The sequence below is a fragment of the Rhinolophus sinicus genome, chromosome 4 (genome assembly GCF_057876585.1).
Source record: "Rhinolophus sinicus isolate RSI-liver-muscle chromosome 4, RSI-T2T, whole genome shotgun sequence".
Taxonomy (NCBI): domain Eukaryota; kingdom Metazoa; phylum Chordata; class Mammalia; order Chiroptera; family Rhinolophidae; genus Rhinolophus; species Rhinolophus sinicus.
The window spans coordinates 72,067,921-72,092,951 of NC_142504.1; the positions used below are offsets into that span (position 1 = coordinate 72,067,921).

The 25,031-nt window shown below is 37.4% G+C and overlaps 1 protein-coding gene across 8 annotated transcripts in view; it reads left to right on the forward strand.

The window, feature by feature from the left end:
• Positions 1-25,031, forward strand: part of DLGAP1 (DLG associated protein 1) — an 855,894-nt gene that overhangs the window by 181,580 nt on the left and 649,283 nt on the right. Inside the window, exon 3 of one of the 8 annotated variants that reach the window (XM_074340265.2) lies at positions 21,881-21,944. The exons of the other annotated variants lie outside the window; for them this stretch is intronic. The gene's annotated coding sequence lies outside the window, so the exon portion shown is untranslated. The remainder of the gene's footprint in view (positions 1-21,880; positions 21,945-25,031) is intronic. 8 annotated transcript variants of the gene reach the window in all.

Consider the following 25,031-nt stretch of genomic DNA (forward strand, 5'->3'; position numbering starts at 1 on the left):
TTATTCAGGGCCACATGGTCTTGCAGAAGACGTTGCCTGTAGTGACTCACCGAGAAAGATCAATGCTGCTGATCAGCTGAGTAATGCTAGGCCAATCTCAATTCAACTGCATAAGTATGTGAGTGTTTGTTTTGGTAAGCCTCTTCTGCGTTTTAACTTTTTTCTGATGGAATATATTTCTAGTCGTTGGTGGCATGAATTTGGGTGTAACCAAAAGGAAGTATTCTATAGGAGATTTATTGTTTCAGAAGAAACTCCTCTTACAATCTGGGATCAGGCACACCCTGAAGAAAAGTTTGTGTCCCCTCCCACAATAGTGGACAATCTTTTCCTGCATAATGGTCAATCTACGGAAACTAAAATTGTTTATTGGCAGCACTTTTATTTATACAGAGGGTACCAAAAAAATGTATAAACATTTTCAGAAAGGAAAAAACTGTATTAAAATTGTAATACTCAATATATACCAATAACAAAAGATGAATACAAGTTATGTATACATTTTTTTTGGCGCCCCTGGTATTTTTTCAAAATTTCAAAGGGTAGAAACTGTCGTCAGACTTACATATAATTTTATTAAACACTAAAGGATTTCTTTTTAATGGGAAAAAAGATGCCATAAATGATTACAACAGCATGCAAACATTGTAATGCTATGCTTTTGAACATATGTCAGGTAATAACTGATGGTGCTGGGTGAAGTGTTGGAGGGATTCCTTGGTTCAGCCAAGACCAGAAAAAGAAAAGTGAACATCAGGAACAGAGAGTGACGTCTACAAAGACCCTATTTGAAAACAAGGTTACATTCATAGGTACCAGGTGTTAAGGTCTGAACATATCTTTAGTGGGGGTTTGTGGGAACAGAGCCAGGAGTGCAGTTTCCAGGCTATCGGCCTCACGTGTAAAGGTGCTGGCTCAGGTAGTAAATGGCCATCAGCTGTGGCTAGTTGGCCATCAGTTGTAACCAGTGAGCCATTGGCCACTAGTATAGCTGCTGTGGATACGCTGGCAGAAAAATGGGGGCTAGCAAGAAGATGGTGGCTGAGCTAGCAAGCGGTGGAGTGTGGACTGCGGATTGCAGAGAGGCGGATTGCAGCTAGCAAATGAGGTTGGTTGGCAGAGAGAAGTGGACGGCAGGTTGCGGATAGTGTGGCTCCTGCTTCCTGAGTCTCCAACCCAGCCGCCAGCGAGACTATAGTGGTATGACTCCCCCATCTATAGCTCTGTGGGTGTTCCTTTTTGGCCTCACCATGTCCTGTGTTCTTATGTGGGGTGCAGGACCAGAGACCCCACATGCCACCCTGCATGACAGGGTTATAATTCAACCCACTACAAATGCTCTCTTCGGAGGAGAGTTAGTGTAAGCAAGAAATGCTTTTATATGTATTGCATCTATGTCTCTTTGTCTCAAACCTGTCAGAGTCTAATCCTACCTTGGCCTGCTGACAGCAGAATCATAGCCTTGAATTACTCCGCTTGGGGGCCTAGGGATTAAGTAGGATTGTTATTTGCCAGCTGTAACAATTTTAGGTGTTTTGTAGCTGAAATGACGTTGCAGGACATATAATGATACTTGATAGAAACATACAGCCTGTGAGTGCTATGTTGTTCTGTATGTTTTACAGGGAGTTTGCCTCAAGGATGCTATTTTTTGAGGATATCTACCTATATCATATTACAATATATTTTATACATAAAAATCTATGCTGGCTTTAATCCAAGTAACACAAAAAAGTAGAATAAATTAAAAATTACACCACACCTTATATTGTGACTTTTTGATGGATTCTTCTAAAGGGAAGAGGAAATCTTATATACATACATTTATAGGTGAGAGTTTTTCAGAAGCAATTTCAATGACAGAAGTAGGCAAAGATTTATGCAGTTCTAAGAAATGAGATAACTATATATTTCTTATACAATATTTTAATACTATTTAACACTATTAATACTATTCACCTTAATATTATTCTACCTTCATAAACTTAGAATACATTCTGTGAAGATCATGAAAACACATTTAAAAAACCAAGAAACCATGAATTACATGTATTTTCAAGCGTTCATATATTTTTTGCTTTGCATAAAGCCGTTTGATTTATCTTCTGGCTCAGTTGTTGCTCATTCACCCAAATATTTGGAGGGTGGGTGGAGCTAGGTGCTAATGATAAATATTTTGTGCAGTCCAATCTGCTACCTCTGGGCTTTTCCAAATTACAAGTTAGGTGCTCTGATTTGGGGTGAAATCATAATTAGAAATTATAGCACAGGGAATGTCAGTATAATATGCTGAAGTACACATGGAGTATGAATTTGGCAATTGCATCTAGTATTATTTTTCTCATTAATTCTGGAACCTCTACTTGGAAGAGCTGTTGAGTTACTATACTTGATGAAATGTCATCTCGGGATGTATTCTCTGTCTTTACATTTCTAGCTGTTTTTCTTTCTTTTTTTAAATTAAAGTTTATTGGGGTGATAATTGTTTGCAAAGTCACATAGGTTTCAGGTGTACAATTCTGTAATACATCATCTATATATCACATTGTGTGTTTACCACCCCAGAGTCAGTTCTCTTTTCATCACCATATATTTGATCCCCTTTGCCCTCATCTACCAGCTCCTTCCCCGTTTACCCTCTGGTAATCACTAAACTATTGTCTGTGTTTATGAGTTTTGTTTCTCCGTTTCTCTTGTTCTTTTGTTGTTTTCAGTTTTATATACCAGTGTGGGGAGAAAGCCCCAGAGAGCAGTTCCAGGCTCTCAGCCTCACATAGAAAGGTGCTGGCTCAGGTAGTAGATGGTCATCAGCTGTGACTAGTTGGCCATCGGCTGTTACCGGTTAACCATTAGCTGCCGTGGCTAAGCTAGCAAGGCGTGGTGTGGTGTCCTCGCGCGGCATGGCAGAGTGTGGATTGTGGATTGCAGAGAGGTGGATTGCAGCTAGCAAGTGAGGTTGGTTGGCAGAGAGAAGTGGATGGCAGATTGCGGGTAGTGTGGCTCCTACTTCCTGTGTCTCCAACCCAGCCACCAGCAAGTCTATAGTGGTATGACTCCCCTATCTGTGGCTCCGTGGATGTTCCTTTTTGGCCTCACCATGTCCTGCATTCTTATGTGGGGAGCGGCAGCTGAGACCCTGCGTGAGACCCTGCATGACAAATGGCACAGCGAGCAGGGTATGGTGCCGACTAAAGCTCTCCTAAGGGTGGTAGAGCAGTTTGTGCATATGAACACTCAGTCTCAGGAATACGAGGAGGAGCAGCTGCCGGAAAGCTGGACCCCTATGGACAGGTGGGAAGATTGGATGGTTCCCCAACCAGCATAGGCCAGAGAAAGCGGAGGTCCTTGCGGCCCTGTGGGCTGGGAAGTACTTGCTGAGGCCCTCACCCCCAGGTTGGGGAACACTTGGAGCCCTCACCCTGCGGAGAGGGCACACATTGTGAGGCCAATGTGCAGCCCTGGCAAATGACTGTGGACTATGGGGAATTACCTTCCATCCCTGATTTGATGGACCACTTGACTGTTTGCTTGGGAACATACCACCATGTAGTAGAACCAGTGGATGTTTGCTTCCTGTGTCTTGACTGGTTGCCATCGAGAATATGTAAGCACCTTGACTGTGAGTCGCTGTTGTTCCAGCACGGTACCCTGAGAGGCCCAGAGAGGGTGGCAGTGCCGTGAAAACCCTGCTGATCCCAGGAAGTCTGGCTGTGCCCGGAGAGAGTGACAGTGACCTGAGAGCCCTGGCTGAGTCCGAGAAGTCTGGCTGTGCCCAGAAAGACTGGCAGTGCCCTGAGAGGCCCTGGCTGTGCCCAGGGAGATTGGTAGTACCCTAAGAAGCCCAGGAAGTCTGGCTGTGCCCAGAAGGACTGGTGGTGCCCTGAGAAACCCTGGCTGTGCCCAGAGAGCCTGCCTGTGTCCAGGATATTGCATTCACTTCCAGGTTCCTCGCACAGGGCCCCTCGTGGAAGATGCTTGTCACGTAGATTGTGAGGCGAGAACCTGTAGGGGTGGAGTGTGGAGACAGAACCAGGAGTGCAGTTCCCAGGTTCTCACCCTCACGTGGAAAAGTGCTGCCTCAAGTAGTAAATGGCCATCAACTGTGATTGGATGGTCATCCGCTGTGAGTAGTTGGCCGTCAGCTGTAATCAGTGAGCCATTGGCCACTAATATAACTGCTGTGGCTACGCTAGCAGCAGATGGGTGCTAGCAAGAAGATGGTGGCTGAGCTGGCAAGCATGGATTGCAGTTAGCACGGCGGATTGCAATTAGCACGGCGGATTGCAGTTAGCAAGTGAGGTTGGTTGGCAGAGAGACGTGGATGGCAGGTTGCGGATAGTGTGTCTTCTGCTTCCTGTGTCTCCAACCCAGCCGCCAATGAGAATATAATGGTATGACTCCCCTATCTATGGCTCCGTGGATGTTCCTTTTTGGCCTCACCATATCCTGTGTTATTATGTGGGGAGCGGGAGCTGAGACCCCGCATGACATCCCTTCATGACAACCACGTATCAGTGAAATCATACATGGTTCTCAACTTTTTCTGTCTGACTTATTTCTCTAGCTGTTTTTCTTATTTGGATCATTTGCAATCAACTGGATTGTATACTGGGCAATCTCTTGGCCCGTTCATCAGGCAGAGCGATTCTTAGGGTTTGGGTGCATTCTGGGAGGATAGCAGTGCTTTAACTCATATTCAGGGACATCTCTTCACTATATGAAGCTTCTAGCCATCTCTCAGTCAGATCGATCTCTCTTTTTTTCTACATAATCTAGATTTTTAATATGGGTATCTCATTTATCTAGAAGTCAAACTTTAACCAACGTATATTGTCCTGAATACAATCATAAAAGGAAAAGCATTGTTAAAGAATTGCAAGGGGAGCTTTGGTCATGGTGTTCACATGCTTTCCTTTGTAGGACATCTCTATGTTCTGACAACAGAGCCTACTGACCGTGAATTGTAAGCATCATCGAAGGGACGTGATTTAACAAACATGATTACCTGATCTCTCAAGCTTTAAGGTGTTCTCAGTTTATATTAAGTCCTTTCAGCATAATCAATGTTGGCATCATTAGATTAGAAACAGGAAGGGCAAAAGCAAAGGGAAATGTGTGGGTGATATTAGACAGTTAAAAATACTATAAAGTAATAATTGAGACTGAGGGATGATAAAAATCAGTACCCCAAAAACTTGCAAAACTCTGAGTTTATTTAGTGAAGGTGCCTAAATATTGAAAAGGCAAGATAATGCAACCACAGACTTCTACAATGATACTATTGAACTGTCAAGAAAAGATTAAAGTATGTTTACTATGTTTTCTTCAGGGCAAGGTATTATGTAATATTTATTAGAAAGATTTCCAGCAAAAGTTGTTAAATATTTATAATCATAGCATTGATAGATTAGATTACTATTATCTGGAGAATTATTGCATTTGTAATAATTGTTTCCAAAAGGTAGCAAACAAATGATGTGTTTCTCTAAGATTGTCTTATTTCCTGTCAACGCATATATGTGAAATTGTGTCATATTGTAAAAGGCATGATCACCATGGTAAAGTCTTTATAAGCATTGTTCTAACTAGAGGTTTGCAACCATGTTTTCATATTAGAAACACCTGGAAATCTGGAAAGTATTGGTCCCTGGGCCTCACCCCAGACCACTTAAATCAAATCTCTAGACCTTTATCTAGGTGTGAGGTCTTTGTAAAACATTCCCAAATGATTCTAATGTTCAGTCAGTTTGGAGAAACTCTGTTCCAAATGAATAAAAACATCCCTGTATCCCCAAAATGTTAGACACTTTCTAAATCAGAAATAGCCCCAGTTTATAGATGGAGTTTTGAGTCAGTTGACTTTCTGAAATGAGTCAGAAAGAGAGCTCACTCTGAAATCCTGGGACTGTGCTTTAGAAGATAATCCTTAGGGAAAGAAAAATTCCATTATGAAAACTGTTACTTCATAAATGTTAGAGTGATTGGATCAAACAATAAAAAAACATGGTGGATAAGGAATATTATTCACCATGAAAACTGTTTATGGTATAAGTCAACATCTGAGGACCACATCTGAGACATGCCCACACAAGATGCATTACTGTAGTTCTACAGAAAATCATTGGTGGAACATTATGTTTACAAAGTAAGCTTACAAAAAAGCATCTGATTACTAAATAAAAATTCCAAATTTACTAAGGAATATTCATAGAAAACTTGCCACAGGTTTTGGGAGCTTAACTGGAGGCTGGGGTGAGGAGCAGAGAGAATTAGGAGTTTCCATTTTCCAAATAAAATAAATAATCTAAAAGATATTTCTTTTATTATACAGGAAAAACAGTGATTCCCTTTCTGTGCTATAGATTTTTTTAAATGCCCTTAATTTTCTTTCTTTATTTTAGAAGCTTTTTTATTAAAATATAGCTAATATAATATAAAATATAGCTAAAATATATTGTATATTAATATATAATATATTAGTTTCAGGTATACACTATAGTTATTCAACATTTACATACCTAAAGAAGTGATCGCCATAAGTCCGGAAACCATTTGACATTGTACTGTGCTGTCACAATATTATTGACTATATTCCCTGTTCTGTACATTACATCTCCATGATTTATTTGTTTTATACCTGGAAATTTGAACCTCTTATTTCATTTCTCCTTTCCTCTAACTTTTTAAATTTTTCAATTACAATTGACATTCAGTATTATTTTATATTAACTTCAGGTATACAGCATATGGTTAGACATTTATGTAATTTAAGAAGTGATCCCCCTGGCTAGTCTAGTATCCACCTGACACTATACATAGTTACTAACATATTATTGAATAAATTGAATATATTCCTATGCTTTACATCTTCATGACTATTTTGGAACTACCAATTTGTACTTCTTAATCCCCTCATCTTTTCCACCTGCCCCCAATCCCCCCGCCCCCACTTACCTATCACCATCTGGGAGAAAGCTGCCCTGCAAGCCTTTGCTCCAAACCCAGACAATTCAGTTCCTCCCTTTATGTCCCCAGTGACCCCTGAGCCTCTGCCCCAGTGCTGGATCTCAGAGCGAGTGATTCTGTCTTTGAGTAAGCCCATGTGCAGACCCTTTAATAGGAGCATATGAGACTGCAGCCACCCTCGTCTCACCCAGCCACAGTCTCTGCTGGTTTTCAAGGCAGAAGTTATGGGGACTTCTCTCCCTGGCACTGAAACCCTGGGCTGGGGAGCCTGGTGTGGGGCTGAGACCTCTCCTCCGGGAAGGATCTCCACATCTAGATATCCTTCCTGATTTTTAATGGTCACATATGGGTAGACGACCAGCCTTTTCTGTGTCTCTGTCCCTTCTACCAATCAGTCTCAAGGGGGCTTCTTCTGTATGTCCTTAGTTGTATGATTTTGGTTCAGTTGTACTTCTGGAGACTTTCAAGGAAAGTTTTTCTGTAGTTTAGTTGCAATTTTGATTTGGTCCTGAGAGGAGGTAAGCATAGTGTTTACCTGTTCCGCCATCTTGACTGGAAATCCTAGATGCCCTTAATTTTAAATAAGAGCTCCTCTTAAGCAAAATATATATCAAATATTTAAAAATTATTAGTTTTATGTGATGAAACCATCAAAATACTCCATTTTGGTATAATATTAATTTATCATGAAATTAATTTTATCGTGAAAAATATTTCCTAAAGTTTTAAATTAATAGATCATTTGTTTTATGTTAAATATTTTGTGTTGCTCCATTCTCAAAAGTGGTACCATTTGAGATATTGGGATATACATTGACACAAAGATCTGGAAGGAGTAAGCTTGCTGCCTGAGAACAGGATGTCTGGAGAACGCCAGCAGAATTTGCTTTGTATTTTACTTAAAACGGGATGCAGCTGTGAAGAGGAATAAAAATAAAATGAACCTGTTGCAAAGTGGTTTACCTGCGAGGTGCCACATGTTAATGAATCTGTCCTGTATTTGTCATTCAGTAATATTTTGAACAGTGCACCTATGTGCCTCATCTGCAGAACTGATTTTCTCATTTAATGAGATCTGGTTTCTCTAGTAAGAGAAATTTTGACTATTATGTCTGAAACTAAATTTTAACACAGAACTTCTGAACAATTGAAATTATATTACTATAAAATGTGAAGGAACCTATCATGAATAGCATGAGTTTATATTTTAATCATTAGCTTGCTAAAGTGAGACAAACTGCAATAGGGAAGCCATTTCTAAAGAACTACAACAAGGATATTAGAAACAATTTAAAATAGACAAAAGTTCAGGATAAAATTATTTCAGAAGTCAAGTTTTCCAACTAGTTCTCATGGTTAGATCTAACATTTTTTAGATAAATGTACATATTTGTAGAATGTCTATGATGTTCAATAAGAGACTTATCATTTGCCATTTTTCCTTCATAGTTGTAATAACAATTATAGACTATTGCAATGCTCCTTTCCAATGTTCTTCTTTCTTTCTTCCTTTCTAACTTCCTTTCTTCCTTCCTTCCTTCCTTCCTTCCTTCCTTCCTTCCTTCCTTCCTTCCTTCCTTCCTTTCTTTCTTTCTTTCTTTTTTTCATACTTCTGGGTGAAAATAAAATAATATTCGAATATGAATGGCATTGTTATTTTATTTCTTAAAGGGAAATTATTTCTACTTTCAGAGTGAACATTATAGTCAATAGTTTGTGAAAAGTAAATAGACCTGTGGAAAGGTCAAGCTGGTATTTCATGGTTAAAATTATTATATCTTACTGCAATCTGGCTGAAATTCAATTAATAGCAATAGATTTATTTTAAAAGATTTAATAGTATAACAGTTAACATTTGCTGCAGTTATTCTTATTTGCCAATTTCTAATAATTCGTCAGTCTAACCTATGTGTTTTGGCATTACTGAAAACCTTGTTCAAATTATCTTCAAATAACTGCCAATCACAAAGAAGGAAAAAAGTTATATATAAAACACAGCACTGAATGAAAGAACTCTTTAAAAAAAAATCATTATTTATATCATTGATCTCATTCTTCACTGACCTCCTCTCTAATTGTGTATAATTTCTTAAAGTTAACATTGGAACAACCTAAAATTTATAGAATACATTGATTTTAATCCATTGTTTTGCATATGTTTTCAGTGAAGAAGCAGACATGTGAAACCTACTATCTTTAAAATAAGAATGTGTATTTATGCAGTATTTCAAGTTTAATAGTTATTCCTTCTCAACATAAGTTTCAATATTTAATATCTCAAACATTCTCACAGACACCTAATAATTCTGCCATATTTTGACACAAATGACCTAAATATAATTGTAATCACAGGACATTAGAACAGTTCTAACATACAATCCTTTCTTGTAAAACTGGAAAATAAAAGGCTAGTCTGTTATTATGAGGACAGAAGGAGGAGAGATGAACTGTGATCAATATGGCAAGAGTAGTAGGCTAAAGCACCTCTTTCTGTCAAGCAAACATATTTTTTGTCTGTCTATATTCTTAACTCCTTTTCTCCTTTATTCACCATTTTTCTTCCCTAGTATACTTTCTATTTAGGTACACTATAAATAAAATTATTTGAAAATGCTGTTGTTTATTCCTCCTTAAGTGTTCCAAAAATAAAAATTAAATTGAAACTTTCACATTCCAATCATTCAAAAAAATCATAAGCTATCAAATGAATTATATTTTTTCTGGCCCTTCAGCTGTTATGAGTAAATTTTGTTCCGTCTCTGAAGAGCTCATCTACAGAAATGGAATGGACTGTCATCTGAGGTAGTAATCATCTTGTCAGAAGTGGAACAAGCATTTGTGATAGCCAGCCTCCAAGATGGCCCCCTTTCACCCCGCCCCCCATCTCCTGTATTCACAACCTTGTGTAGTCCTGTCCCAAATTTTAGTAATTATGTGTGACCAATAGAATATGACAGAAATGTCAGTTTGTCACTTTCAAGATTACACTATAAAAGACACCACATTTATTTTGGGCACTCTCTCGTTCTGTTGTATCTCTCACTCTGGGGGAAGCCAGCTGCCATATTTTGAGTAGCCCAGTGAAGAGACCTGCCTCTTGAGGAATTGATGCCTCCTGCCAACAGCCATATGAGTGAGTTTAGAAGTGGATCCTCATGCCCCAGTCTAGCCTTCAGATGACTGCATCCCCAGCTGACAGCTTAACTGCAATCTAATCAGAGATCCTGAGCTAAGCTGCTCCTAGATTTCTGAACCTCAGAAACTATATGACATAATGAATGTTTGTTGTTTTTAGCTGCTAAGTTTCATAGTAATTTGTTATGCACCTATTGATAAGTAGTAATACACCATCTGACAGGAATACTTCTTTTTTTATTACTAATATATTTTCCAACTCTAGTAGTTTGTTTAAAAAATGTGTGTGGGGGGAGAAGTTTATAGTTAAATATTATAAGCAGGCAATGTAACTGTAGAGTTTAGCTAAAGTAATTATATAGACAATGAAATATTTCCGAAGAGAAAAATAAATAACAAGTAATGTTTATAGTTTCCCAGTGATAACCTATCCATCTCTGCTACAAATTAGAAGTTCCAAAGATTAGGAGAGCTAGTGTGCAGGTAACAAATAGCATTAATCATAGTATTAAGACAACAGTTGACTGAAATAGCAGATTCATATGATATATCTGTATATATTTACAGTAATAGAAACAAATATTGATCTCCTAACTGTCTCACTAGGATAGATGAAAAGACATCATAAAATGTTCCAAACCAATACATAAACACAAAAAATCAAGCAAAAGTAAAAGATGAGGAGAATAGGTGTAACAGGATAAATAAGAGTTGTTCAACTAATTCAGATATCAGGTAGTGAGCATATTAGTAAACTCATGCCTGAGATGAATGTATGGATATCAGACTTTCCCAGAATTCAAAGTTATATAAACAGTACTATTGTTTGATTGTATTACCTAACAAGTTACTAAAGGTTATATACTGGGTGGTGCCAAAAAAATATATACACATGACTTGTGTTCATCTTTTGTTATAGGTATATATTGAGTATTACAACTTTAGTATAGTTTTTTCCTTTCTTAAAATGTGTATACATTTTTTTGGCATCCTCTGTATATATAGCTCACATGTTGATTTCAGAAGGCTTCATTTAAAACATTCACAAATAGCTTATTTGCACAGAATACAGCTGATTCTTGATCACTATTGTCATAAGACATGGATAGATGTGATCTCCTGAAATTCACCCAAATAATTCAACTTTAACTTTCTCCCTACCAGATTTACTGGAGGTGTGAAAAAGCAGCTGAAATAATCACATTTAGTTTACTGTTCTCTTCTTAAAGCCTTCTAATGGAAATGCTTATGATCAGTGAAATAAAGAATAAAATAATCAGACAAATAAAGAAGCCTAGGACCTGCTATAGTCAGCCCTAAAGAGTTATATGCTGACAGTTTAACAAGTTATACACACAGAAATTATTTAGCCCACTAGGTGTCCTCTATTTCTCAGGATGAGCATTTCTACCCTAATTGCTGTTACATTGATTTTTCTATGCTCCCTAACTCCATAGTCTCATTTTCTTTATCGTCCAAGCAAGAAATTAGATAGAATTTATTTATGCTTTATTTGTGGCAAATTCAAATTCACGTTCTGTCCCAAATTGAGGACTGTTTGTTGTATAGTTACTTACAGAGGTGAAGTGATGGAGGTTAGTGCTAATGGGGTAATTGTATTCAATATAATTTATTTTGGAAAATCAGCTAAAAGAAAACTGGCTCCCTGTTCAAAATAATCTCTCATGTATTATACAAATTAAAGATTCCATTAAATCATTGGAATTAGTAATCCCATTTTAAAAAGCAAAATGTCATGGGAGAGTTCCACATACAGAGTAATTTAGTGTTAATTGTTTTAACAAATTGAGACCAGAAATCGGTCATTCTTTCAGAGTTTTAATTAATGTGCAGAGAAGAGGAAGGGGATTCTGAGAAGTTCTAAGTTGGTATTTATTGCATAGCAAGAGGAACATTGGAAAGTGAAAAACATGAAAGGAAGTTCAAGGTGAGATTGAAAGATTCCATAAATAAATTCTGCCTTCTTCATGGTTTTGCCCAGGATCATGGTGGCAACTGGTGCACCTGAAATAGCCCTGTCATTTGCTGCCTTCCCACAGCTTCACGTTTGCCTCTGCTGGAGGTGAGCTTCCAGAACCAGTTGGAAAGACTAAGAACCACAGTTTCTATCAATTCTGCTCAAGATCCCCAAAGACTAACATTTTTATCCTGCATTTCCCTGTATGATTCTCATCTTTCACTGCTAAACCTTGAAGGAAAAAAGAGCAAGTGGAAGTAACAAATCATATCGGGATTTGGCTCAAGGCAGGGATTCTGAGAAGCTGGGTGGCAGACAGCCTGGGTAGACTGGAGAGAAGCAGGAACAAGGTTCAGGTAGGGTGTGGAATTGATATGTAAATGCAGGGGGGGAATGAATCTTATGAACCAGTATTGATACAAGGGCAGTAATCTAGTTGCTGATAAGGGAGATCAAGACAAAGAAACTGGGCCCTCCTCCTCTCCCTGGATTGGATCTCGTTGTGGGAGCTGCACCTAGCACAGATATTTGATGGCTTAGAGGGAAATCTCAGTATGGGGATAAGGAAACAAACTATTGCCCTATTGGCCTGGAATGATTATAGCAAATGGAAATACTCCTCACCTCTTCTTTTCCCTTTTTATTTTCAGTTCAATGTACAAGAATTTCCCTGGTTCCAGGAAACCTTAACACTTTTTTTCCTTGAAAAGCAAGAATCTGCTGGGCAGACCTTGTGGATTTTTCGTTTTATAATAGATTTTGCCTACTACAACCCTTGCCCTCTAGTGTGTAACAAAGTACATATGACCCATTTTTATTTATAAGAAGCTGTGGGGAAATATCTTCGTGTGTTTTGCATAATGAAACACTCATTAGAAAATGACTATTTGCTTTCATTATGATATGATATGTCTTAGGCAGTTCTGCTATAACAGATTACCATAGACAGGGTGACTTATAAATAGCACAAATTTATTTCTCACTATTCTGGAGGCTGAGAAGTCTAAGATCAAGGAGCTGAGAGAATCCGTCTGGTGAGAGCCCTCTTTCTAGTTCACAGTTGGCGGTCTTCTCGCTGTGTACTCAAGTGGTGGAAGGTGGAAGGAATCTCTGTGGGATCTCCTTTATGAGAGCATTAACCCCGTTCATGATGGCTCCACTCTTATGACCTAATTACCTCCCAAAGGCCCCACCTCCAAATATCATCACATTGAGGATTAAATTTCAACACAGGAATTTGGGGGGCACAAACATTCAGCCTATAGCATAATAATTGATACAATAGTAACCAAACTTTTTAATGAATAGGGTGTTGTTCATTTTGAGGAAAAAATTTAATAAATCATGTATATTTCTTTGTGTAATTTAATGTTTTATAGTAACAACAGTCTAGTCAAAAGACAAAAAATTAAAAATATAAACGACAATGTACAATGAACACCTTCCAAATTTGATAGCAACCCCCTTTTCATAGCATATGTTCAGATAAATCATAGTCAATCAAATGTGTATTCATTCATTTATTTGTTTATAAATATTTAAGTTCTGGGCATCAGGTACCAAGATAAAATGAGCAAGACAGACATAGGGTGTGCCTTTATTGAGCTTAACTAGAAGTTAGATAGAATCTCTGCTTACCAGTTTACCTGATACCAAGGACAGAGTTATACATGGATCACTTTAACTAAGGATATACTATAAAATATGCACAGGATGCTTCCAGATCAGAGAGGAGGGACTTTGGATGGGGTAGGAAAGTAGAAATAGAGAAGGGAGTTAAGAAATGTTTTCTGCAGTGAATAAGTTCAATATGAGTTTTACAGATGAGGAGGAGTTATCCCACACAAAGAAGGAAAGCAGAGGTGATGGCATTTTACGAAAAGGATAGTAGTATCAAAGCATAGAGACCTCATGGTGTGTATCAGGACACTCTAAGATGCTCCGTAATTCAAGAATTAGAGTTAAAGTGGACGCAGATAACTGTGGCTGGAGGGGTGGGTGAAGTCAGATCACTGAAGGACATGAGGACTGTATGTGGTCACTTTATATTTGTGGGAGTCTAGGATCAAGGGAGACACAGAGTCATTCTTGGATAGCTATCTTGTTTTCCTGAATTTGGTTTCTTTTTGGGCTAAGCAGCTACTCCCTTTCTTCCTCACTCCCAATGACATGTTTTCAGTCCTGTTCCTATCATGCACATCCTCTGACTGCCTTCTAGATACCAATACCAGAGGGGGTCCAAAAACTGAATTGAATATTTAAGTTATTTCCTGACAAAATCAAGGCATGAAGAGATTTGTGTTTTTCTTTGTACACTCTAATTCCATTAACACCATCTATTTGTGTTAACTCTTTGGTAAGCTATGTCATACTATTGATGCATTTAGTGTGAAGCCAATTAAAATGCTAGTCTTTTTTAGAAAGGCTACATTGGGCCAGCCTGGTGGCTCAGGGGGTTGGAGCGCCGTGCACCTAACGCCCAAGGCCACTGGTTTGATTCCCACATGGGCCAGTGAGCTGCACCCTCTACAGCTAAGACTGTGAACAACAGCTTTCCCTGGGGCTGCCATGAGCAGCCGGAGGTTGGCGTGAGCTGCCATGTGCTGCCACTGGCTGCCCTGTGCTGCCATGGGCTACTGTGTGCTGCCATGAGTGGCCAGTGACCCGCAGCCATCCTGAGTGGCCAGAAGCTGGTGAGAGCAGCCCTGAGCTGCTGTGAGCGGCCATCCAACGACCAGCGACTGACAGCGTCAGCCCGTGGGAGCACAAGACTCATAATACCAGCATGGGCCAGGGAGCTGTGTCCTACACAACTAGACTGAGAAACAATGGCTTGAACTGGAGGGGGGGGGCGGAGAAAGAATGGCTATATTGCAGCCAAGATTTCCAATTCTTTTTTAATGTATTTTTATTTTATTTAACCTACTAGTATGTACAATTACATTTCTTTGTTATTAAATTTCACCCAGTTCTCCATGCCTTATCATTACTTCTTAATGAGATAGTGGGAATGCAGATTTTGTCTCTAGTGTAATCACAAATTTAACTTTTTGCCATTTACTTATCTGATAACCATGCTTTTGCATCCTAGGGCAAAGCAGCATAGATAATGTTTGTTGCTAAGAATTTAATGCTTTGTAAAAGGCATGAGAGTCTCACCTCTCCCCATATAAAATATAGCTAATATTTATCTAGAAGTGTGAGTATTAAATAACAAAAGCAATTTAACTATAGGAAACCTTCATTTATATTTAATATGTCTATGGATAACAAAATAAATGGAAACATGTCCCTAAAGAAGATAAGTTAATTTGTTTTCTGTTTCCGATAAAGGTAGAGGCATTATTAAATATTTAACCACAAAATAAATGTTTGTTTTCATCTTAAATGATCTTAAAGTTGTATGTACTAGTTCCTTGAATTTCAAGATCATGTCCTCTTTATTATATAAAATTATTTTCATAAACTTGTTACATATAAAATATGTACCAATATTAGAGTCTGGCATCTGTAGAAAGTAACAGAGAATTTAACTCATAAAACAGAACAACGAAAGATAGCAGTTGACCTAATACAGAGAGATTCTTCTGATGGGCAGTAGATGTTTTGAATTTGGGAATGTCTATTTCACTAATCCCCTTGTGTTCTCTCTATAAGCGTGCAATAAACCTGTTGACAAAAGTTCACTCTTTAGATTATTTTTATTTTCATATTCTTATTTCTATCATTTATATTAACTATCAAGGCCCATTAACCTTGCTGCTAAATATTAGCTGTTACATTATATAATGATACATAGGTCATGTACCCAAACCAGTAAATCTCAAGGGGCTATTTAGATTTCTTTGGAATTTGGTTTATTTTTAGAGATTATTTTATTCCTCCTCCAGAGTGATACAGGCTCAGAAACTGAGCATCTTCCTGCCACAGCTGAATATGTAATTTCAGTAAATTTTTTCAGATCAAAATCTCCTTTCCATCATTTATAGAGAGAATGTGGATAGACCTAATTAAAGAATGATTTGTTTCCTCTTACCCCAGCGTATCCAATTTGTGTATGATTTAGGCACAAGTCTAATTTACTGTCTTCTAAATGACTTTTATTTTTGAATGAGGACTTTTAAGATCTACTCTCTTAAATGATTTTAGAACAGAGATTGTAACTGAAAACAGTAACTGATTATTTCTTTGGGTTTGTTCCATCTATATGCCCGAGTGTCCTCTCACCAATACCCCTGGTGCTTCCCTTCCTTCTCTCCCCTCTATTTCTCCTCTGCCTTTTCTAGTTCCAGTCTAACTCCTACTGCAGTGATTTGCTCCATACCCTCAGGAGAGTGAATGATTGCTGGGAGTGCAAGAATCCAGTTGTGTCCAGGCATTCTCTGACACAAAAATCATTGATGCCTGGCACATATGTATGAATAATATATTCAGACGTATATAGTTGCTTTAGCAACTAATAAAATACAAAATTATGTAGAAGCATTGCTGAATTTGCTTGGCAGTATTTCTAACTTTGAAAGCAATTCTAAGATCATTGTTTTATGAGATTAATACAATAAAAAAGGAGAGTAGAAAGCAAGGTTAGAAGAAGTTTCTGTTTGGCTCCCATTGTTCCTAATACCACAAGATATCAAGATCACACAAGGTTTCAACGACAAGGAAAAAACAAATGCCAAGGAAATCAGTGTATCCTCCACGCTTTTGTTTTGTTTGGTTTGGTTTTTGTGTGATCATTTGTATTTTGGTACATGCACTAGAATAAAGGGAGGTGCTGCTGTAATGAATTATCAGTTGGGAAAAAATTGAAATGAAATCAATTGCATTTTAATATTTTTCCTAGCCATTATAATTTGGTTGCAATGTATTATACTTTAATATTATATATATTTTGACTTTTCCCACTTATCTTTGCTGTTTATATTTTTCTTCCCTTTGAATAGTAAAAGGTAAAAATGATGTTTGATAAGTCTTACTGGATGTGAGGGGAATAGAATATAAAATAGAATGTACATTCAAATTAAGTTGTCTATCCTTCAAAAATTGAAACTTTAGAAAGAGTATTAAGAAATGGTCTTGACTGTTGTTGAAAATAGGGACCTTTGTTTTGTCTCAATACATACTTGGTTCTTTTAGGAAACAATGTGAAGGCTACTCCTTACCCCTGAATTTGGGGTGATAACAGATTGGATGAGTGTCATGATTCTCCAAGCAAAACAACAACAACAGCAATAACAACAACAATAACAAAAAAAAGCCATGGTTCTGGCGGACAGATTTTGACATAGTTTTATTTTTATTTTTGAAAATTGTATGTATAACTTCTGTCACAATCCATAACAATTGCTTAACAAGGAAATAGAAAAGAAATAGAAAATGAAGTGGCCAATCCATAATTTGCTATAATTCCCTTTCATGTTGACGATGACATTCTTAAGGGTTTATCAATTGTATTAGTTTGTCTTTTGGAGGGTAGAAAGCTATCAGGTACCTCAGTAATGCAAAATTCTGAAAGTAAATTAATCAGGGGAGAGTAATAGAACTTTGGTCTTAAACCAGAGTTTATAAAAATTCTGGGAGACAATTTATTGAGAGAAATAAATGATTTATTAAATTTCTTTGATAAATATGGTTTTAAAACAAGTTCTTGTTAACAAATCTAAAATATAAAAATTTCCATATTAAACAATAACTATTTAGCCAGATATTTCCAAGTAAGGTGTATATTATATACACATTAATGTATATTATAACAGCAAACTGTAGATTTAATAACCTAACAAGTTGGATTCAGGCTCTATGTTCCTAGCTAAAGAGGACTTTATCTGAGTTCCATCCTCCAGCCCCTAAGTCAGATAATGGTCCATCTTGCCATGTTGATGCTTTAAGTATCCTACATACCATTTTGACATTTTGCTCAACATTTCTCTCATCTCCTTATTTACAGATCACAACCCCTTTCTGCTTACCTTGACAGTTCAGTATGCTGCAGTTTCAAGGTTTTCAAAGTGTAAACAACTAACCCATTTCCTCTGCTTTCTGCAGACTTCTCTTCCCCTTGAAGTGAGAATAAATGCACACATCATTAGAGTCCTTGGCAGTATGTTATTTCTGCTCCTCTCAGCCAGAATCAATGCCAGCGTCACATTGTGGGAGCTCTGGCTCCTCTTCACATTTGCTCTGTACTGAGGAAAGGCCCGAGACATCACATTCCTACTCCCTTTCTAGTGGTCACTATCCTTCCTCATGTCATGTCACATTTGTCTTTATAGCACATTCTGCTTTTCAAAGAGGATGCATTTTCAATGATTTCAATAGTTTCACAACTTAAAGCTCTCTCAGGAGAGACTGAACGCTTAGATATTAGTATAAACCAAAATATTTTTTCAAAGATTTTAGCATGAAAAACACTCATACAATTATAAAATGAAAACTTGAGTTAATCATGATGCATTGCACACACACACACACACACACACACACACACACACATTTTCCCCCTAAGGATTTTCAGTTGAGTAAGTCTGAGTAAATTTTACAAAACACACTGGAATAACATGAATTCTTTTTTTTTTTTAACATGAATTCTTAAGTAGAAGAACTTTTGTACAGAAGTATGATTTTTATTACTAGTATTGTTTTTGACTAAGTGTGCCACAGAACTGGCCAGAAAAACCATGCATCAAATGATTTCCTTGTAGTAATTCAGAGTCAGTGGTTCAACTTGGATTAGCATCTCCATCCTTGTTTGTTGCCTTAAGTTGTCAGAGCAGACTATGCTTTCTTCCAATCCTTGTTTTTTACACATGAATATTAAATGATTGGGTGATGCACTCAAAATCTAATCTTTAATACTATGGCCAAAGAAACCAAAAATTATTGATACTAATTTTCTTAGGATTCATTGAAAATTTATAGATTAAAAAGTCTATAGTATTTTACTGCAAGCATGGTTGCCTTTGTATCTCTTTTTTCTTTTGCAAAAGTGAAAAAAACATTAAGTTTATATTTAGTTTATTTATTAAGCTTATAAGCTTATTTTAGTTTATTATACTAAGCTTAATTTATATAAACTTCAATTGAGGTTTTTTTAATTTTATTTTTTAATCAAGGTTTATTGGGGTGACAATTGTTAGTAAAGTTTTATAGAATTGTACACCCTGATTGATGTTTAAGTAGTAACACCTCGCAGTCTTTGCTTGAGACCTGATGCATGAGGAAATGATTTATAAGAAATAGCCCAGACTTCAGGATAGGTCACTGCAGTAGAAAGATGCTGAGTTTCTTTGGTGGTGCTCCTTTTTTCCATGCTCAAAATTGGCACTTTGCTGAAAAGGGGAAAACAGTGCTCAATAATGAGTACAGTTTTTAAAAGAAAAAGAAAAAAATGTTGTATGTGTGACTAAGTAAAGGCAGTTTGAAAAAAAGGCAGTACAGAGGGTGAGAGAAAATATAATTTCTTTGGCAAGATAATGGAGAGTCAATATTTTGTTGAATAAAAGCATGAATTAAGAGCTCAGAAATCTGCAGTTTAGGACAAATAAAAACATGTTTTCATATTCCTTTGTCAACTCCCTTGTGTCCACCTTCACTTCCCAAGTAGGTTCACCGCATTGTGGCAAAAGGCAATCTAAAGAATAGATGAACTTAAATTTGTACTCTATTCCATAATGCATTGTCTAAATCCTTTTGCAGGGGTTTTAATCTGGCATGCCTGAAACTAATTTCTGCATTATTTCCCACTGCCCTGTCCAGATTGGTTTGATTGTTTCACTGGTCCACCATGCTAGTTCTGTGCCTTGTTTATGGTTTCTCCCTCTCCAACTTTTCAAGCTCTGCATGTCTTTCTAGATTCTGTTCAGAGAACTCTATCCTATTCCTCGCAGTTTAGCATCCGACTGCAGACTGTCTTGATCTATGCTTTTGTATGTTAATATTTTCTCTGCAAGGAAGCTGCTTCTGCTCATGTCTTACTCATTTGGTCATGTATTTCTACAGTTGTCAAAGAATCAAGTGCAAAGCATTCCTTGAATCAATGTGTTTCTGTGAGAATTAGGAAATAGAGTCAGAAAGGAAGAAAGTGTTTTCACTTCAACATTTCCCCAATTTTCATAAACTGAGACAGGTGAAGATGTGCATATTTATGTTAAATATATGCTAAAATGTTTATGTTTTCTTTCTTATTGACCTCAGAAAGTGGTCTCATTGTTTCTGGAAAATAGAAATAATGTGATAGAATTATTTTGGATTCTGGATGTGCTCCCAAATGCACAACAAGTTCACTAGAGTTAGAGTGATATCTTGGATGAGGCAGAATTGAGTCTAACCAAACCTAGATACTAGACCTGAGTTAGTTACCAACTTCTGGGTTTCTTAGAATTAACATCTTGAGCTATCAATTTACTGCAACAAGCTGGGTGACCATGGGCATGATGCTTAATTTTTCTGAGTATGAATGTCTTTAACTTCAAAGCAGTTTGGAGCAGTTGATCTACTGTAATCAACCTTTCAGCTTCAAAGTTTCAGTTTTCATTTAATTATTGATAAGTGGGATCATCAACAATAACACCGCTTTATACAAAACAGGGTACCTCTGGATCATGGCACTTAGAACAATCATTTCTATGACTTAGGATTCCAAATTCAAGGTCTAGAGAAGAAGGAATCTCTTGAAAAACATTTGCCATGTTTTTGCCACAAGACTTCTCTCTCTCCTATCAACAGTCTCTGCCTTATCTAGCACAAAGTGGGCATAATAAATGTGTTAATATCTAAGTTATTATGCATCACAGGGTGTCTAGAGGTATGAGAAAGAGAAGCATGCAAGATAAAATATGAGATGTTGTCTACCAAAGACTTATTTTTTAATTCTCTGTAGCATAAAAATTTTAGAAAGGGAATGGAGGAAGGGCAGGGCTGACACAGAGGTGGTAGACAGTGCCGAACCTGACAGCAAAGGGATGTAGAAATAACATGCAAAGTGCAAATACAAATTGTGGGAATTGTTGATATTTAATTAAATTTCAAAGGAATTTAATCTTGTCTTTAGCAAAGTCTACCAGGATTTGGGTAGATATTTTTGCTTATTCTAGTCCAAAGTTCTTAGTGTCTAGATTCTAAATTATGATTTCCTTAGAAGTAAGGATAATGTCTTGAGATAACAATAGCCCTAAGAAATAATTTCTGTTTTGTTTGCAGTGTGTGACTGTTTCAGAATATCATTTTCCTTTTTCTCAACTGAAACTGTTGGGTAAATCACCATCCTACTGCCTATTCTTTTGTAACTCTTCATAGCATCCTGGAAAAGTTTAGTTAGGGCTGGAGGAATGGAGTTGACTAGCCGCAAAATCCTACTGCATAATGTATTAATGTATTTCATAGGATTATTCCTTTATGTGACTTTACTGAGTCAATGAATGGTCCTTTGTAACTTCCCAAGAAACAGAGCAAGTTGGTGTGTATGCTGCCATATCACTGCAGTTCATATTGCACAATTGCCTGCATTTACCCTCTCCCAGGGATTTCAAATGCTAGCCACCAGCACTCAGCTTGTTGATAATTGTTTTTTATCTTTAACCGCTATGGTACTTTGAATCTGAAGATCAATCTCCAAATGTCTTGAAAGGATTCAGCTTTAAATATTCTTGAAAGTAAGAAAAATGTGACTTTGTTTAAGAAGAAATAGGTGGCTCATGATTAGTGGCATGGCTATTGTGATGTGTGAATTGGTTTCTGATGTTCAGCTCTGTGGCGATAAATAACAGTGACATCTGAGGCAATGTTCTCTTGTCTCATCCTCAGCAAATGTTTTCTCTTCAATGGCTGCATCTGAAGTCTGCAAAAACTCTTATTCTTGGATTTCAAGGTAAATCTAACTGCATTGTTTTGTTCTGAATATTCAGCTTTCCCTTTCTTAGCTATTAGTTTAAAGGAAAAGCACTAATGTTTTAAAAGTCTATTGTTTCAACGTAGTTATAAGTGCTCTTTGTGCAAAACAAGAGTCTAGAATACAGTGCTTCCTGAGAATATAGCCAATTTTTTATTTCTTGTTTTTCTTTTCTGACTCTCTTCAACATAAGTGAGCACAAAATTTACTTTCAGTGGATACAATGAAGCTACTGCCAGCCCCAACTTCAAATACTTTTCTTAGATCCCTTCATCAATACTAACTAGAAGTTTTATTTAATTTCAGAAGAATATATACCCCTCCCAAACTGATCTTGTGTCAGGTTCCTGTTTAGTTTAGAGTGGTCTAAATGAATAGTTATCATTTGCATATTCACAATCGCAGAATAACAAAAATGAGGCAAAGCAGAAATGAGAGCAACTCAGAATTCCACAGAATGCCTTCCTCTCTGTTCCCTGTGAAGGCATTGCCTCTCCAGTGACACAAGTCGGTGGGCAGACCGTCTGAAGGCCGCTCATGGTTTGTGATAACTCAGTTAACTCCACGTGAGGGACACACTCTTTTTGGTTCTGGTGCCTGGACGCTTATTAAGCTGTTTAGTCTAGAAAACTCTCTTGGCTCCTCTCCAGAGCTCAGGGAGAACCAGAGTGGTGCCTGGGACAGGATAAATGGTCAGTCCTTGTGTGTTACCCACCCCTCTCAATACTGCCAAAGTAAATGTCAGGGCTTGGAAAGAGGAACCATAGAAATGGTGAATGGTTTAGAAATAGATGGGTTCAAGTTATTTGTCCTAAAGACACATAAGCTATCAGTTATACCAATATTCTTTCTTCTACAACAGTAGCTTCCAATGTGTGTCCGGGATACTTCTAAAGTTCAAGATAGAGTGGGGTTCAAGGGAGCCCCACTTATATTTTCTTTAGAGAGGCTCAGCTTCCATCAGTTTTAATATTGACTTCTGTGTCTGATTTTATTTGAACCAAAGGTTGTAAGGCTACCAAATACTTAGAAATTCTTTTTTATTTCATAAAGAAAAAAGTGTGTGGCAAGAAAATATATTCTATTTTCACTATATTGTAAATGAAGCAAAGTATGCATGGGCATCTGCTTACTCATCTGTCAAGTGAGACGTTGAATTCTTAGTTTCTTTCAACTCTAAGCAAATTCTGTAATTCTCCAAAGAGACTATAGTATGGTGAATTGCCTCCTATTTTCATTACTAAAAAAGATACTAGGGCAACGTTGGGAGCCCTGCTGTCCAGCTTGACCACGACTCACTGGACTCCCTCAGGACTCAGTGCTCCATGAGACCAAGATCTGGGACTCAGTGAAGTTAACAGAACTTCCAGCTATAAAAGTTATATAATCCCATGTCTGGAAAACTTTTTGAAAAGATAAGTAATTTATAAGATATATATCTATGAGGATTTAAAGAGAAAGATAAACACCCATCTCTCTCCCTCTCTTAATGCATCAAGTGTATTTTCCTAGAGTCCCTTAGGGCCTCTTAGAGTCCCTTTTACTTTTATGTTTCTAGCAAGTATTTAATGCTCTAACACTCCAGTTTAACTTGGTTTTCTGGGGCATTATAGATTTTACTTGTGTTAATTCTACTTGGCATTTCTGTGATCTCCTTCAACTAGAAATAAGATTTTTTTTTGTGTGTGGTATTTTATTTGTGGTTTTGTGTGTTTTGGTGTGTTTTGTTTTTTCAGTGTTGAATATATTGGATACAGTAGCTGACTCAACTTACAGTCAAATGTTTTAAAACCTTCTTGTTTAACAGTTCAGTTCCACATGAACTGTCTACATGACAGAAGTGGTGTATTATTACTGCACTTCATAGTGGCAAGTTACATTGGATAGGTACAAAGACTCAGCTTTTCCCCTTATTTAAAGTAAAGCTTCACAATAAAAATCCTGCTTACAAATGATGGTGACGGGCATGGGAAGGTGCAATGCCACTAAATATGAACATTCAATTACAAGAACAAATGTTCCTGAGCTGAAAAACAAAATTAGCCACTCAGTCATTTAATTAAACAGGAAATATTAAACATTAGCAAAATACGCTTAAATGGTGATCTTCAAAATTGTTGGCATCAGGACTTTCTTAGGTGTAGACAGTGTGATACCACAGCTGATGCATTTATTTTCTGTTAACGACTCGGGATGGTGACAGCTGTTATGAGTGTTGTGCCTAATAGCAGAAGTGAGCTCACCACACATTATAAATACGAAGGTAAACGTAATGATGACTTCTCCCATCCAAATATTTGCACTCTCAGATCACAGGACCTTCTGTTTCTTCCAAGGGATAACTTTTCTTTTGAAACATCTGTGGGCCAAGGGCAAAGAAGTACATATCTTGGAATGGAAGGAAAAAGAGCATTTTCCCTCCAGACATCGGCCGTCTCTGCTCCTGCCACCAGTGAAGTTTCAGAGGAACTTCTGCTAGGCTTGGAAGTACAAATTGCTTGGTGGAACCTCAAACCTTTTCTCTATAAAGAAGCACAAAGAGGGGAAGTTACCTGCCCATGGACACATGGCTAAAGGATATGAGCTTAAAGTTGTAACTGTGGTCAGTGTGCTAGAAGGGCAGAGATAAGAAAAGTTTAAAAATGGCCTATGGATATGGGGAGACTGATGTTGAGAAACAAATACTAAAATGAGTCATTACTGAATGGCTGCTGTTCTTACACAGAGTAAATGTGTTACGAGGCTCCGTGTGCAAGCATATGTAGAACCAACATTCACTGTTATTTATCTTTGCCAGAACATCCAACCACATCAGGCCATTAACTTGATAGGCTCCTAAGTACTCCCAAGTAGGCAAATGCACAGTTGGTCCTTTTACATCTGGTCTCTTTTTCCTTATTTTACAAAATGAAATTCCATTCGTTATTCATTCATTCCTTTATTCATTAATTCAAGAAGTATGCATTGAGCACTTACGATGTGCCAGGCAGTGTTCTTTGCATTGGTAATAGAGTGTAAGCAAAATAGACCAAGGCTTGTCCTCATGCAATGTATATAATAGAGAGT